This window comes from Protopterus annectens, chromosome 3.part1, assembly GCF_019279795.1.
Source record: "Protopterus annectens isolate FY-2018-M chromosome 3.part1, PAN1.0, whole genome shotgun sequence".
Taxonomy (NCBI): domain Eukaryota; kingdom Metazoa; phylum Chordata; order Ceratodontiformes; family Protopteridae; genus Protopterus; species Protopterus annectens.
The window spans coordinates 917,218,806-917,234,838 of NC_056732.1; positions in this window are offsets into that span (position 1 = coordinate 917,218,806).

Sequence of the window (16,033 nt, forward strand, 5' to 3'; positions counted from 1 at the left end):
ACTCATTAATACAGGGCCATATACCACTTTTACATACACTGGCCTCTGGAGTGCATATGGGCACACATGTATTGTGCAGGTGCAGCCCAGATATATATGGCCCCAGCCCCACCGTATGTGCGGGGAATACAACAGCAGTGTACTGCTTGCAGGCATGGCAGCATGGTATACGTATATGCGCATATGTATCTCTATCTGTATATGTGTAGACATATACTGCATTGTATATGTATATATCTGGGTGTGTATATGCATATCTATGTACATATACACACCCATCTATATATGTCGATATGTGCATGTGTAATTATCTATATAGATATCTGGATAATAATATCTACATATATATTCACAATATGTCCTAAACATGGGATGTAGCCCTACCCCAGCCCCTATAGTCACACCTTCATAGTGCAAGGGGATGTCAGCCATGTGTAGCAGGTATATTAGCAGACTATAGCTACTGTAATAGGGATTGTCTTCACAGACATGGTGTGTGTGGGAGGTCACATCTGCTTTTCACATATGCGCCATTGGCTAATGACAGACATTTTAAGGACATCATAGTACAGTACTGCTGCAAGTACATAATGCTCCTGTGGACTACAGCAGAGATATTGGCCAATAGATGTGGACATTCTGACACATTCTGTACAGTCCAGAGGTATACACCAGGACCCCTTAGTGCAGAACGTGGACCAAGCCTGACAATATGGATGTTAACAGCCATGTAGATGGGTGTAACACATAACTACTGGTATACATTTGCCTCCATAGGTTATGCATTCACACACCTCTGTTTTTCCTGACACATAATAACTGCTGGCACAGAGGTGCCATGGCCACATACTACTCACTAGATATTGACATACATCTGCACAGCATCCCACCGCTCTGTCTGACATACATGACTGTTAAGGAGGTCCAGCAGCAGTACATCTGGAAAGTATCTGGACATGACACCTCACTGGGTAAGTACACTAAGCTGCTAGGCATGTAAAAAGCACTGTGCAGGCTACAGGCAGATTTGCTCAACACTGGCCTACATCTCCTATGGGGGAATGCACATGTACCTGCATATATAGCAGGCTCTACAGGCATGTCACAGCACAGGTTAAGATACACCTATGTGAAAGCTCATAACCACAACCAATGTGAACACTGCTACAGCCACATATGGTAAGCTAACATATAATTACAGTATATGGACTATATGTTCAATCCTCATATGTGCCACTCAAACACTGACCCTACATATACTGGACCACTACACAGTGTGGTCTGATGCCTGTCTGTGGTATGGGATGTGTGTGTATGGCCATACAAACATATAAGCCAATATGGTAACGTACAGTGAAGCAGCATGTAATAGCCGATAGGACGGGACCTAGGACGATGACATCTACCACAGTCTCTACACAGGCCAAGGTACATATTAACAATACACACACTGTCGGCATTCACCGTAAGTACACAGACCTTAGTACGGTACAAACAACCACAGAATGTCCAGGTCATGTCATCACATATGACCCCTACTGTACATAACATGTGTAGCAGTCTGATATCTCACTGGCTTGTTCATAGGTTCATAGGTTCATAGGTTCATACTAGGCTATCTGCCCGAGGGCATTTACAAGCCTAGCCCATCATTTTGTGGCTTACGCCACCCCTTTAGTATGGGGAACTATACCCATTATTTTGCTGTGCCTCTGTCGAGCAGTGACACTGAGGTAATCCCTGGGGTATATCTGCGATCTCCCATCCATTGGTCAAGATTTCTCTTGAACAAGGCCAGCGAGGTGCTCTGCCTCACATGTACCGGGATTTTGTTCCACAGCATAGGGAGTCTTTGGGTGATGAATCTATCCCTCCAGCACGTCCTATTAATAGCCGTGACGAGGTTTAAGTCTCCCACCCTTGTGGCTCTGATGGATCTAGATTTTTTGAGGTGAAGCATATTCATCAAATCTGGGTTTGACATGGCCTTGTATGTTAGGCAAAGGTCACCTCTGTGCAAGCGGTTTACTGAATAGAGCTGGAGTTCTTTCAGTCGGGCAGCATAGGATAGATTTTTGAGACCCTTTATCCTTTTGGTGAGGAACTTTTGTGGCCTCTCCAGCTGCTGCAAGTGTCGGGTCAGATACATTCCGAATGGGGCATTGTACTCAATCATTGGTCTGATGAGTGATGAGTAAAGGGAGACTATGACCTCCCTTGATCTAGATGAGAATACGTTCATGATAAGGTGGGCAATGTAGAAGGTCTTCCTGAATACTTTAGCTACATGGGTGTCGAATGACAGACTACTATCAACCTGGGTCCCCAGGTCCCTGATAACTTCTTCTGTGCTCAGTGGATTGCCACCTATTTGGTAGCTAGGGGTAACCTTGTTTTTCCCGAAGGGTATGACTATGCATTTTTTGGCATTTAACTTTAGGCCGTGGCTCTGGCACCAGTTATCCGTTTCTGTGAGACCCTTCTGAAGGATATCTGTGTCAGATGTGTTTTCTACTATGGCCAGTTTGCAGTCATCTGCAAACTTTGTCAGCCATAACCCTCCTGTGTTTGCTTGTACTGAAAAGTAGATGCCAAACAAGAGTGGGCCCAGGACTGAGCTGTGGGACACCACTTGTGACAGGCTTTGAGTCTGACATGGCGCCAGCAACTCTGACCCTGTGGGTTCTGTCACTCAGCCAGTTTGCAACCCATCTTGTGATGTATGGGTTAACATTTAAGCTGATGAGTTTTTCAATGATACCCAGTGGGGTATTGTATCGAAGGCCTTAGCCAGATCGAGGTAGGCTGTATGGACTGCCTTCCTCATCAATGGCTTTGGTGACTGTTTCAAAAGTCAACCAAGTTTAAAAGGCATGATCTGCCTTTGACAAAGCCAAACTGGGTTGGATCCAAAGTCTGCAAATTCCCTATGTCTTTATTTATGAGGTCCATTATGATCCTCTCCATGGCTTTGCAGATAAGGCTTGTCAAGCTAATGGGCGGTAATTTCCAGGGTCGGTGGAGGCACCGCTTTGTGAAGTGGGACCACAGTTGCAGTGCCACCCTGGGTAATATCCAGAGGTAAGACTTTGATTAAACAGCTGTCCTAGCTGTGGGTTTAATTCCTCATTGAGTTCGTGGAGCACACAGCCGGGGACACCATCAGGTCCCATGGATGCTGTGTTTTTGCTTTGGAGAGCAGTTCTCACTTGGGCGCTGGAGATGTTTGGGGGCTGCAATCGCTTGGTATAGATATCTCCTTTGGGGAGGGGAGAAGTTTGCACTGAACCTGTCAGCCAGTATGTTGGCAATGTCTGTAGGATCAGTAATCTTCACATCATTTTGAACTAGTTCTGAGCATATCTGGGAGTTTCCTCCTAGGTTTCTAACATAGCTAAAGAAGGCCTTATGATTGTCTTTTGAGTCTTTAGCTATTTTCTCTCGAAATTTGCTTTGGATGATTTTATGAGAGCTCTTAGTTTTTTACTTATAGTGATCAAGGGTGTCTTACCTTTTAAGGATTTTGCTCTATCTTGTAGTAGCTTCCTCCTTTTGTTGTAGAGTTTGTTTATGGCTGGGGTCCACCAGACTGGACGCTTGCCTTTGGTACAAAGAGTCTTTGTTTTGCTTGGGATTGCCTTATCCATGCAGTCCTGCAGGTGCTGGTAGAAGGCATTTGTAAGTGATTCAGCGGCTTGAGTACTGTTTTCCGCCGGTTCGGGGGCCTTAAAGGAGACCACACTAGTCTTTAGAAGTGTGAAGTCGGCTTTTGAGAAGTGTGTGTATTGTTAATATGTACCTTGTTATCAGATATGATGACAGTAATGATGGTGTACAGCACTTATGTACCTATTAATGCACAACATATGTACAAAGGTTGACAGAGTTGTGGCTGGAAGCACATACACAGGGACAATATTGACATGTTGCTGTGATAACCTCATACATTTACTATCGTAACAGGGTTTTTGCAACATATATCCTATGAGGGATACAAGATCAGTAACTGTCATGGCTTTCACCATCTACAGACTGTAATCCTCACACTACCTTCTGCAGTTCAGATATAGATGCTCTGTGAGTAATACATGAAACCAAAGGCACAACACACTGCCCAGTCTGCAGATGACCCTACAGATAGGGATTCCTTATAAACATAGAACTGACATGGCAGGTATTAAAACATGTAGGACAGCAATACACACACACACACACACACACACACACACACACACACACACACACACACACACACACAGACACACACACACACACTGCTAAACCAACATTACTCCAAATGCAGCATAGCAGCACTTACAGTCTGTAGAAAGGTCAGGCATATCCCCCTTCTGTGTGTTGCCCTGTTTCCACAGTGTATGTTGTTAGAGGTAAGTCCGCAATCCATTTGAGATGCTGTTTGCCAACCAACAGCTCTAATTCATGCTCACAGTGAATGAAAAGGGCCAACACCAACATGATGTTCCTTGATATTGGAGTGTGTTTCCATGCAATTGGTTATGGGAATGTTACCACAGCTGTTCCACATGCAATCAGCTACGGGAGGGCTGCAATTTGTGCAGAGGCCATCAGTTGATCATGAGCATCACTTAAAATGCACATGCTGCTGCCTAGGAAAAGCAGGTGTAGGTCCCCACATCCACCAGTGAGGGAGTGTGAGAGGCAGATGGAGGCATTGACAAGTCAGGGAGTAGCGGGAGAGTAAAACCTAAGCATGTTTGTGTCAAACACCTACCAGCAAACCCCTGATGACTATGTAGTGCTATCACAGTCCTATGCAGTTACTGGATGCACCACATAGGTTACATGTTGTAGAGTCCTCAGAACATATATGTGATGGTGAGTGACATCTTCAACAGGGATATGGTAGCTATATGGTAGGTGATGTGCACATGCCTGTCTGCATGAACAGGTGTCAGCATCAACACAGCCCACTCTTACAGGGACGCACACACAGTGGCACACTTGGCAGGGCCAGGGATACAGCTCATCACTAGTGAGATTGCCACAACACATTACCGTGCAGGTATCACATGCACCACATGGGTCATACAGAGGTTCTATGGGTGAAAGGTATGGGGAGGTGTCTGGCATCAGACAGCATGCTTCACTATGCCACTGGGGGTTGTAATGAGTGTGGATGTGATCATACACATCATACAACACACACACAAATACACAGGGTGCCAGTACTGACATGCATAGATACATTTATGCACAGTTATGGGGTGGGCAACTGTGCCAGATGGCTATACAAGACTAGGTGATGGGTATACCTTGGCATCATGACAATGGTCTGCATTGTGGCTCAGGGCTGTGGCTTCTGCATTTGCCTACACAGGTGGGTATTAAATCCACCATCCAGTCACCTGGGTGACTATTGCATGTGGCCAATGCTGTGCATCACTTGCCATGTATGTGTTCCTTAGTCCATGACATGGGCAGTGTCTGGGATGTGCACACCTCCCACATGCATGTACAGTGACATGTGGAACTGTACCTGGGGTGTCGGGCCCATGTTGTGTGCACAGATTATCATCAGATGTCCCAGTCTTGGCCACCTGTGTCAGGAACTGGTAATGGACAGCAGGTTACCACTGCACCTACATTGATAGCATGCTAACAACATTCCCTGGTGTCAGTGGCATCTGTCCACACAGGGCATGTTTGCAGGCATGGTATGTCCCTTCTGGGTCACATGTGATGGCACCACAGGTGTTGCAGGTGTCCAGTGGAGAACATGAAGAAGGTGCACTGTCTGCATGTATGTGCCTATAGGATAGATGTACAGGGTGCCATGCCCTCTGTAGGCCACTGCATTCACTCCATCGTTACTATCAGTCGCCAGTATGCAGTGGCATGTGTGTGTGTGTGTGTGTGTGTGTGTGTGTGTGTGTGTGTGTGTGTGTGTGTGTGTGTGTGTATGAGACATGGGGTGAGAGTGTGCTCTGGGTAATACTGGGGATGCTAACTGTGATTGCCTGACCTTGATGTCACATGTATGGGTATGGATTTGCACCCCAGTCTCTCGGCTATTTCACATCAGTTATTCCTGTACAGTGGACATTGTGATATATATTACGGCCACCATATAAGAAATTTGCAAAACCCACTCCACATTGGGCCCAGATCTAACACGCTCACACCCACCTTCACATAGGATATGAATTACAAACACACACACCTGGCATGTCTGGGAGTAGAGCCCCTACTTAACTAGTTTATGAAACTACAGCACTGCACAGGTATAGTACAGACCATGGAGATTACTGGCGGACCCCTTCCCCAAAGGTGTATATCACACTGGCTGACATCTGCAGGATAGCCAAAGTAGGGCATTTGACATGTACTGAGTGTGAATAGCCTAAAATGCATTGCATTCTACACAGACATTGGAACACACACAAAACATCCACAACTGACTTGTGTGGGAATAGAACCCCTACCAGAGGTCTATATCACACTACAGCATGGAGCTGTTATAGGACACACCACAGGGATTACTGGAGAAGTCATTCCCCAAAGGTGTATATTACATTGGCTGACATCAGCAGGATTGCCAAAGTAGGGCATATGACATGTACTGAGTGTGACTAGCCTAAAATGCACTGCGCCCTACACAGACATTGGAACACACACACACAAAACATCCACAACCAACTTGCGTGGGTATAGAACCCCTAACAGAGGTCTATATCACACTACAGTATGGAGCTGTCATAGGACACACCATGGGGATTACTGCAGAACTTCTTCCCCAAAGGTGTATATCACATTGGCTGACATCAGCAGGCTTGACAAAGTAGGGCATTTAACATGTACTGAGTATGACTAACTTAAAATGCATTGCTCCCTACACAGACACTGGAACACACACAAAGAATCTAGACCTGCTATGGGTGGGAATTGAACCCTACCAGATTTCTACATCATGCTACAGCAGTACGCAGGTATGGCACACACTAAGAAGATAATGGGACTACAACCTTCCCAGAGGTGTATATCTGGGTGGATGACATCAGCAGCCTTGCCAAAGTTGAGAATTTGACTTATAGGGAGTGTGATTACCCTAAAAAGCATTGTTCCCTACACAGACAGAATCAGACAGACACACACATCCACATCATGTTTGGTAGTAGAATACCTGCCTTAACTACTTTATCACACTACAGCAGTATGCAGTTACAGGAAACATTATGGAGAGTATTGGGCTACACCCTTCCCAGAGGTGTATTTCTAGGTGAATGACATCAGCAGCCTTACCAAAGTAGAGCATTTAAATTGTAGGAGGTGTGACTACCCTAAAAAGCATTGCTTTCTACACAGACAGACAGACAGACACACACACACACACACACACACACACACACACACACACACACACACACACACACACACAGACACACACACTTGCCAAGGCTGAGGATTAAAACTTCTACCTACTTTGTCACACTAAAGCTGTATGCAGTTACAGGATGTGCTAGAAAGATTATTGAGATGCAGTCTTCCCAGAGGTGTATTTCTAGGTGGATGACATCAGCAGCTTTACCAAAGAAGAGCATTTAAATTGTAGGTGGTGTGACTACTCTAAAAAGCATTGCTTTCTACACAGACATACACACACACACACACACACACACACACACACACACACACACACACACACACACACACACACACACACACACACACACACACACGCACACACACACACACACACTTGCCAAGGCTGGGGGTAGAACTCCTACCTCACTAGTTTATCAAACTACAGCAGTACACAATTATGGCACACGCTATGGAGATTACTGGGATGCAATTTTCCCAAAGGTGTATTTCACAGTGGATGTCCTCAGCAGGCTTGTCATAGTGGGGCTATGGGGAGGGCAGTTTGTGTGCATGGGCCATAACCCATTCATCTAGGGGTTGACACGCCAGATGCGGGCACAACCTGGGTCTTACTTCACAGGTACATGTATACAGCTGCTAGATGACTACTTCCTTGCACAGTCATGTTGCACAGTTGGCACGTGCACCACATACTCTATAATGCTGACAGGTACCGGTGACTAGTATCTGCAGTGAGTGACATATATCCCTCGTGTGGTTGTGGTCCTTTGCTTATGTGCTGGGTGGGACAGGCCTGGATTGCTCCTTGTCACAGTCACCCTCTTTCACACATCTACGTATGTCTACCTTTGGCTTATTATAGTGTGCTGTCATTAAATATATGCCTGTACACCTATCCACTGTGTGTTCAAAGTATGAGTGGGGCATACTGAGGAGTGTCTGCACTAACATCTGTGGCTGCCACATATGTCTTGTCCACTAGTGTTTGCAGACATGTCCTTCATGTGTTTGTGTGTGAGCATGTCCAGTATGACCTTTCAGTATGTTGACTGACATTGCCTTCATTCTCTAAGTGTGTGGGCATGCCCAGTATGGCCGTCTATATTGAATGTGTGGATCGAGTCCAGGTCATTTGTACTGCAGTGCTGACCTTTGTGTTGTACACCTACAGGTAGCATGCTGTCTCTGCAGGGTATCCGTTGATCATTTGGCATGGACTGTTACTACATTTCTGCATTTCTACATAGGATGGAGGGGCACACCTGACTATTTCTACATTTCCAGACAGGATTGGGGGGCACACCTGACTGTGACAACATTTCTACATAGGATGGGGGGGGGCACACCTGACACTTGTACACATTTGCTAGGACTGTACTGGTATGTCGGGTACTCCATTTCAGTCTGTTGTCTTACCTATCGTGCTGACTAGAGGCATACCAGTGTACTACAGATCTTAGCTTTTAATTACCTACATATTAGTTTCTGACTTCCTACCCTTCAGAACTGACATCCCACTACCTGACCTGCTGTTGTCTGTTTGTTTGGGGAGGTTACTCATAGGCCTCATTCAGAGGCCATAGCACCACCTTTGTTTGTGTTTGTCTACACCTGTCCTGCTGGCTGTGACTGTTGTTGGGTATGTGACCCCCCCCCCGACTGGCATGTGTGAGTCACTTACCTTGTGGGTGCCACAGTATTGAGGGTGGTGCTGCAGGGCTGCCTATATTGGATGCACATAGTACACTCCCTACACATGGTTAGGCACAGGTAGTGTAAAGTTTGGCATCCCTTTTACTGTATGTGAGAGTCAGAGTGAGGTGTTATTCCCTAGGTCCCTCCTGTGTCAGTGTATGTGCTATGTGTTGCATCTTTGCAAAGGCCAGGGCATACTAGACACACCTCCTTCTGCCTACTGGGGCAGGCTCAGGTTTTTCCTCCTCTGAGTCACTCTCTACCTGTGCAGGCCCTAGAAATGGTGGGGGGCTGTGTGGCCCTGCCCCATGCTGTTCCTGCTGCAGCTGTTTCAACAGGATCATATTGTGTAGCATGGCACATATGATGACAATTTAGGTACATGTAGCTGGTGAGTACTGCAAGGCTCCACCGGATGTGTCCAGGCATTGGAACTGTGACTTGAGCACCCCAGACACATGCTCTCTTATAATTCTGATCTGTGCGTGTGCCTCATTATGGAGTTCTTGTCCGTGTGTGCATTTCTGATGGGTGTCATCAGCCACGGCTCCAGTGCGTATCCAGCATCCCCCACTAGGTGACCATCAGGGATGTCCCCATTGGAAAATCTTTGGTACAGCTGCATCAGATGCTTGATGTGGGAATCGTGATAGCTTCCAGGGCAGCCAGCCGATATATTTATTATTATGCCCCTGGAATCGCACACGACTTGGCAGTTGATGGAGAGGAAGCCCTTGCGGATGATGTAGACCCTACCCCGCTCACTTGGTGGTGCTTTGATGCATATGAGTGTGCAGTCTATAGCACCCAATACCTCAGGGTATTCTGCTATTTGGTGGAACAGTTGCATATTGCTGGTGTTGAGGAAATATACGTGCTCACTAGCATGTGTTGACATGGCATCCAGGAACTGGTGGACTACCCTGGATGCTGATGCCTGTGAAATCGCCATCATATCCCCAGTTGACCTTTGGAAGGTACCTGTAGCTAGTATTCTTAGGCCTACACATACCATGGTATCTACTGGGATGGGCTCCTCTCTGTTATTTCTGTGTGTGAGGTGTGGCCAGCACAGCTCAACGATTTGCTGTAGGAGGTCCCTGTCTACCCTACAGTGCTCCTCTATCTCCAGCTCATGTAGCCCCTGTTAGGCTACCCTGGGTCTGTACACTCTTCTTCATCTCTTCACTGTGGGTTGGTGGACAGCATTTATATCATCACCACCCTCAGTCTCTTCCACAGGTTGTTGTATGATAGCTATTGCAGCCCCTATCATTTTGCTGTACTGCGTGTTAAAAGTTCCCCGCTTGTTTACACCGGTGATGTAGAGTATGGGAAAAACCAGAGTGGAAGTTGTTTGCATAGTTTGTAGTAGTGTTCTGGTCTGGGCTGGTCTGCTGCCCATGTAACTGGCTGATTCTGATACATTTCACCTGCCAGCTATGCTAGTTCTCCTTGATTACCGAGTGCTCAAATGTGCACACTGCTGCTATTTCCTGGTTTAACTTCTTTTTTCTTCCTGTAAATCCCGGTGTGCGGTGCGCACACCCGCTTAGGCTTTGTAAAGAGTGCTAAGCAGTTTTAGACACACCCCTAGCTTAGCTGTGCTAGGGGCAATCCCGAATCACAGGGCTCCAACCTGCTTACAGTATGCCTGACACACACACCCATGATGTCCCCTAACTTCTAGGCTTGCACCAAGCTATTCTTACTCTTACTCTGTTGGGACCTGACTCACATGCTGGGGAAAACTGGGATTCACTATCCTTTCCCTCATTTGCATAGGATTGCCTACTAATGCATAGTTACATGTCTCACACTGAGCCTTCCCCCTTAGCAACCACTACTCACTGGCTAGGTTGTCTTCTGCCTGCCATTGACTTGCATGGCAGAATAGTGATTTTAGTTAGACTGCTTGTTTTAGGTTTATTTTATTACCCCCCCCCCCAATTCCATTTGTGCACCGCTGCCCTACGCTTACACAGCCGAGATTGGCTATTAAAAAAAAAGTTGATTTTTGCATTTTTTTTTTTTATTTGTTTGCAATGCCAATGGCCTTATACTTGGCCATTGGCATGCTTACTACATGATATGCAGCCTTTATTTGGGGCTGTCACAGCTCCATTTTGGATTTTGCAGAAATGTACTCGGTTACTAACTGAGTATATTTTTGCAGATAGCACTAGTCCTGCACGGAGAGTTGCAAGCTTCCTGGATTGCAAAATCACCTCATTTGCATAGATTTCTCCTGCAAATGGGGTGATTTGCATACCAGGGCTTAGTCTGTGCAGGATTAGTGCAGGAGCGCTCGTGCACGCCCCTTCAGGCTGTTCCTGGATCACATGGCAGACATATTGCCTGCTTGAGCTCATGCACCAATCTTGCACTCCGTGCAAGCTTTTGAGAATCTGGGGAAATGTTAAGCAAATGGGAAATAGAACACATTTAGGAAAGAATGTGTCTATTGTCTGTAAAGATCACTCAGCCCCTTTGGAACAAGATAATGCACTGACAACTTTGGAATTATGAATATAAATATTTAGCAACTTGAGAATTCAGAGTGTACAGAAGGAAACAAAAAGAAAGAAAGAAGTCTATAATAAATAACAAAGTAGAAAAAGAAATTGATTAATGACAGTAAAAGAAAGAGAATACGTAGTAAAAAGGGCACTGCTTTGTTATATGACACACGTTATAGGGAATGATAATGTTTTTCTATCAGAAAACCTTCAGTCTACAGGAAAAAGATAATTTTACCAAAAGAGAAGGTAGAAAAAAAAACTAGGCAAGGCACAGGTGAAAAAGGAAGAAATAAAAACTGAACATGGAAGGATTGAAGAGCATTACTCTAATAAAAAAGAGGAGAAAGTCTGACAACATGGCTCAAGCTGTGGCTGCACAAAGACAGCTGGATGAGAATTGTACACTTGCAATTGTAATTAGCAATGAAAACAGTGGGATGAGTAAGACTAATGATGATGAAGATCATTTTGTTGTAATAATTGATAGAGCAGACATTACTGAATTAGAAGGTGAATATTCTTCAAATCTGGTCAGAAAAGATATTCTTGTAAATGGAGATTCAATTATTAGAGGAACTGACACTCACATTTGCTGAGAAGATAATGAACATTGAATAGTGTTAAGCTTGCCACACCAATGCTATAGATTGTGTAACTGTGACAGTAAATGCAACCTTGGTGCATATAACAATTGTTGGAGTGTATAGACCACCAAAGTCAAGTGCTGATGACCTAGAGGAACTCATACACATCTTGCATGAACCACAAGAGAGATGAATAATAATGACAGAAGAATTACATTTACCAGAAGCAGACTGGAATAATATTGTTTCAACAACATAAGTAAGGAAATAATTGTTTCAGATTGTGAAAAAAAACTATTAGGGAACAGAACATACTAGACATTGTTTGTGTTCCTAAAGAAATTAGGTGAAGTTTTACCACCATTGATGGACAGTGATCATGGGGTTATTAAGGTTAATTTGTTGCTAGATGATTTTGTCAAAATGAAATCTAAACCAATGCACACACAATTAATAACAGATTATTTGAAAGCAAAACTGTCACCCTGTAAAACTAATCGGAGTGATAAGTTCAGTGAAAACAAATGTGGACTGGATTTGAAAACTATTGAAAGAGAAATTGTTTGAATGCAAAAAAAAAAACAAAAAAAAACATGTTTAGCATCAGGATCTAGGCACACAACAGGATGAGGATATGTTTCTATAAAAACAAGATACTTTACTAAGATGAGAGACAAAAATATAAGAAATAGAAAAGAGGTCAAACTACAACTTTGAAAACTGAAATAAACAAGCTGGACAATAAATCAAGCATAGTGTGAAACAAGATCAAGAAAATTTTGAAAAAAATGTTTATAAAGATATCAAGCATAATAGGAAACCATTTATTAGATACTTAAGACATGGAAAGAGTAAAGACGTACAAGTTGCTTAGCTGTGTGTACATTACAGAATTTATATTCAGACACAGCTGATTATAGATATATTTACAAAAATCTTAAGGAAAACAGTTTGGCTCCACAAAGGTGGAGCTAAATTGGCCTAGTGACATCCAGGTAACTACAGGTACTATGATCAGGTTAGATTATAGTGAAAAGGAACTATGCAAACTGGATCCAAACAAACCTAGGGATGAGACAGAATTAATAATAATGACCTGGGAGCACTTCAGCAAGAACTTACAGTACCATTATATCTATAATTTACTTGGTCATATAAATATGGTGAGATTCCTCCAATTGGAGACATACACTTATTAAGCCTTTCTTTAAGAGAAAGGGGAGCAGAAAAAAACTCAGAGTCATACAGACTCTTAAGTCTACTTTCATGTTGTGGAAAATAATGGAGAAGGTAATATTTGATAAGTTATTGTCAGAACTGGAAAGGTTGGGACTTGAAACCATATATCAACATGGGTCTACTTCAAAGGATTGGCATTTTACAACACCAAACCTCTGATCTTCGAAGACCAGAGGATCGAAGTAGTAAAATACTGAACCTTAAAAAAATACCAAGAGAAAACTTCTTATTTCACACTTTGGAAGGGGTCAAGCCCCCCTGTACCCCCTACACACTCCCTGCTACTTAAAAATAAAAACTTTGAGATTGCACTACAGTAAAGAGAATGGCAAATTTTCCATGCCACACAAACTGAATGGTGTGAAATTTGTGTCCTTTGAAGGGGACCCAACAGCATACATATGTTGAAAATAGATCTATTACCACCTATAACATAATGTTCTATAACAGTATAATAACAGCTATAATAAAATATTGTGCTGTGATATAATGTATATAGATTTAACTTCAGAATTTGATACGGTCATGCATGAAACACTGATCAATAAATTAGTATAACTTGGTATCGATGTACTCTTGATAAGATGAGTAGCTGCATGGCTTAAAAATAGCACATGACAAGTATCATACAGGAACTGTACAGGTGAAATTCTTAGTTACAGTCAGGGTGTCTCACAGGGCTCTATCCTAGTTCCATACTTGTTTAGATTGTATTATTCATATCTATCTTTTTCATCTGAGCTGTTCTATACTCTGTATGTAGATGACTTGTAATTGGGTAAACTGATTACATGGGTCACAGATAATGCATGTCTGCAAAAGAACATGACTAAATTGACCATTTGGTCAAAGGAGAATAATTTGATGATAAATATATCAGAAGCTAAGCATATGAGATTTGGTGACATAAATGGACAGGTGAATATATAATACAGCACACAGTGACTGAAACTGTTGATTCATTTAAGGACTGGTTATATGAATAGATCCAGCTTGCATTTTTTTTCTAATCATATCAACCAGTTGGTTACCGATAGTTATAGAACTATAGATTGTATGAGAAGATTTAAAAATTCTAGGAAATCAGAAATGATGAAGTCATTGTTTGTTAGTTACATTAGACCCAAACACAAATATGGAATAAAAATATGGAAACCAGTTCCTTGTTATATGATTGAACTTGAAAGCACGAAACGGTGAAATACCAAAATGGCATATAAGCGAATTCTTTCCCTGGGAAAGAAATCACTTGGCCACCTTCGTTATTTTGGTGTTTTCATCACTGTAGTGCAATCTTGGAGTTGGTCTATTGAAGTAGGGGGTGTGTGGGTCCTTTATGTAATGTTTTAAATTTTTTTTTCTTTTTTGGAACAGCGATTTTTTTCCCCAGCTTTTGCTTAAATGGGGTCGATAAATCCGCATTCACTTTTTTAAGTGTTTGCTGATTTAATATAGACCCTGGAAACCTTATATGTAAACAAGCATGAGTAAACTGGAAAGAGTACAGTGGAAATATATCAAGGTCATCCATAGATGTGAAAATGTTAGTTATTATGAAAGACTAAAATATCTGAACATGTAAATTGTCTTATATATATTTTTAAAAGTAGATGTAATTCAGGTATACAGGGCATTTAGAGACAACTACTTCTGGGAATGTTTGGGGTTATCAAAAAGTAGTAGAAAATTATCAGATTAACCTATGCAGAAGATTCTGTAGGAATTAAAAGTGTACTAACTGGTTCTCTGAGATAGCAGCTGATGCATGGAACAGCCTACCAAATTATGTTAATGCATGCAACGCACTAGTTTAGATATTTTTAAGAACAGTCTGGACACATTATGGGAACAACTATTTTGGTATATTGACAGGCTTGAAGGGTGTTAATGCCTGTACTGAAAATATTTGTGTGTATGTATGTATGCATGTATGCATAAAGGATCCTTACTTTCACACACAGGTCGCCCTCCCTAGACATGAACCATGAAACCATGGTATTGCCCTAAAAACTGGAAAGATTAATGGCATTTGCCACATCAGCATAGATATATATTTATAGCTTCATAGGTAGGTACTAGGCTATCAGCCCAAGAGCCTAAGTAAGCCTAGCCAACAAGGTTCCCTGGCTTATGCCACTAAAGAAAATTAATTTCCTGTGTCCCTGTCAAGCAGAGTCACAGAAGTGGTCTCCGGGGTGTATTTCCTATTTCCCATCCACTCATCAAGATTTTTCTTGAAGAGGGCTAATGAGGAACTTTGCTTGACATAGATGGGTAGCTTGTTCCAGAGTATAGGAAGTCTCTGGGACAGGAATCTATCCCTCCAGCATGTCCTGTTTATTGTGGTGACAAGGTTTAGGTCCCTAGAGCATGTAGCTCAGAGGGATTGGTATTTCTTTAGGTGTAGCATGTCCAACACCTCTGAGTTTAACATAGCTTTATATGTTAGGCAGAGATCTCCTTGGAGTAAGTGATATGCTACAGAGTAAAGCTGGATTTTTTTGAGACGGTCAGTGTAGGGCATCTGTTTGAGGCCAGTAATACTCTTTGTGAGGTACTTCTGTGGCCTTTCCAGCTGCTGCAGATGTCTTGGGAGATACATTCCAAAAGGGGCATTGTACTCTATAA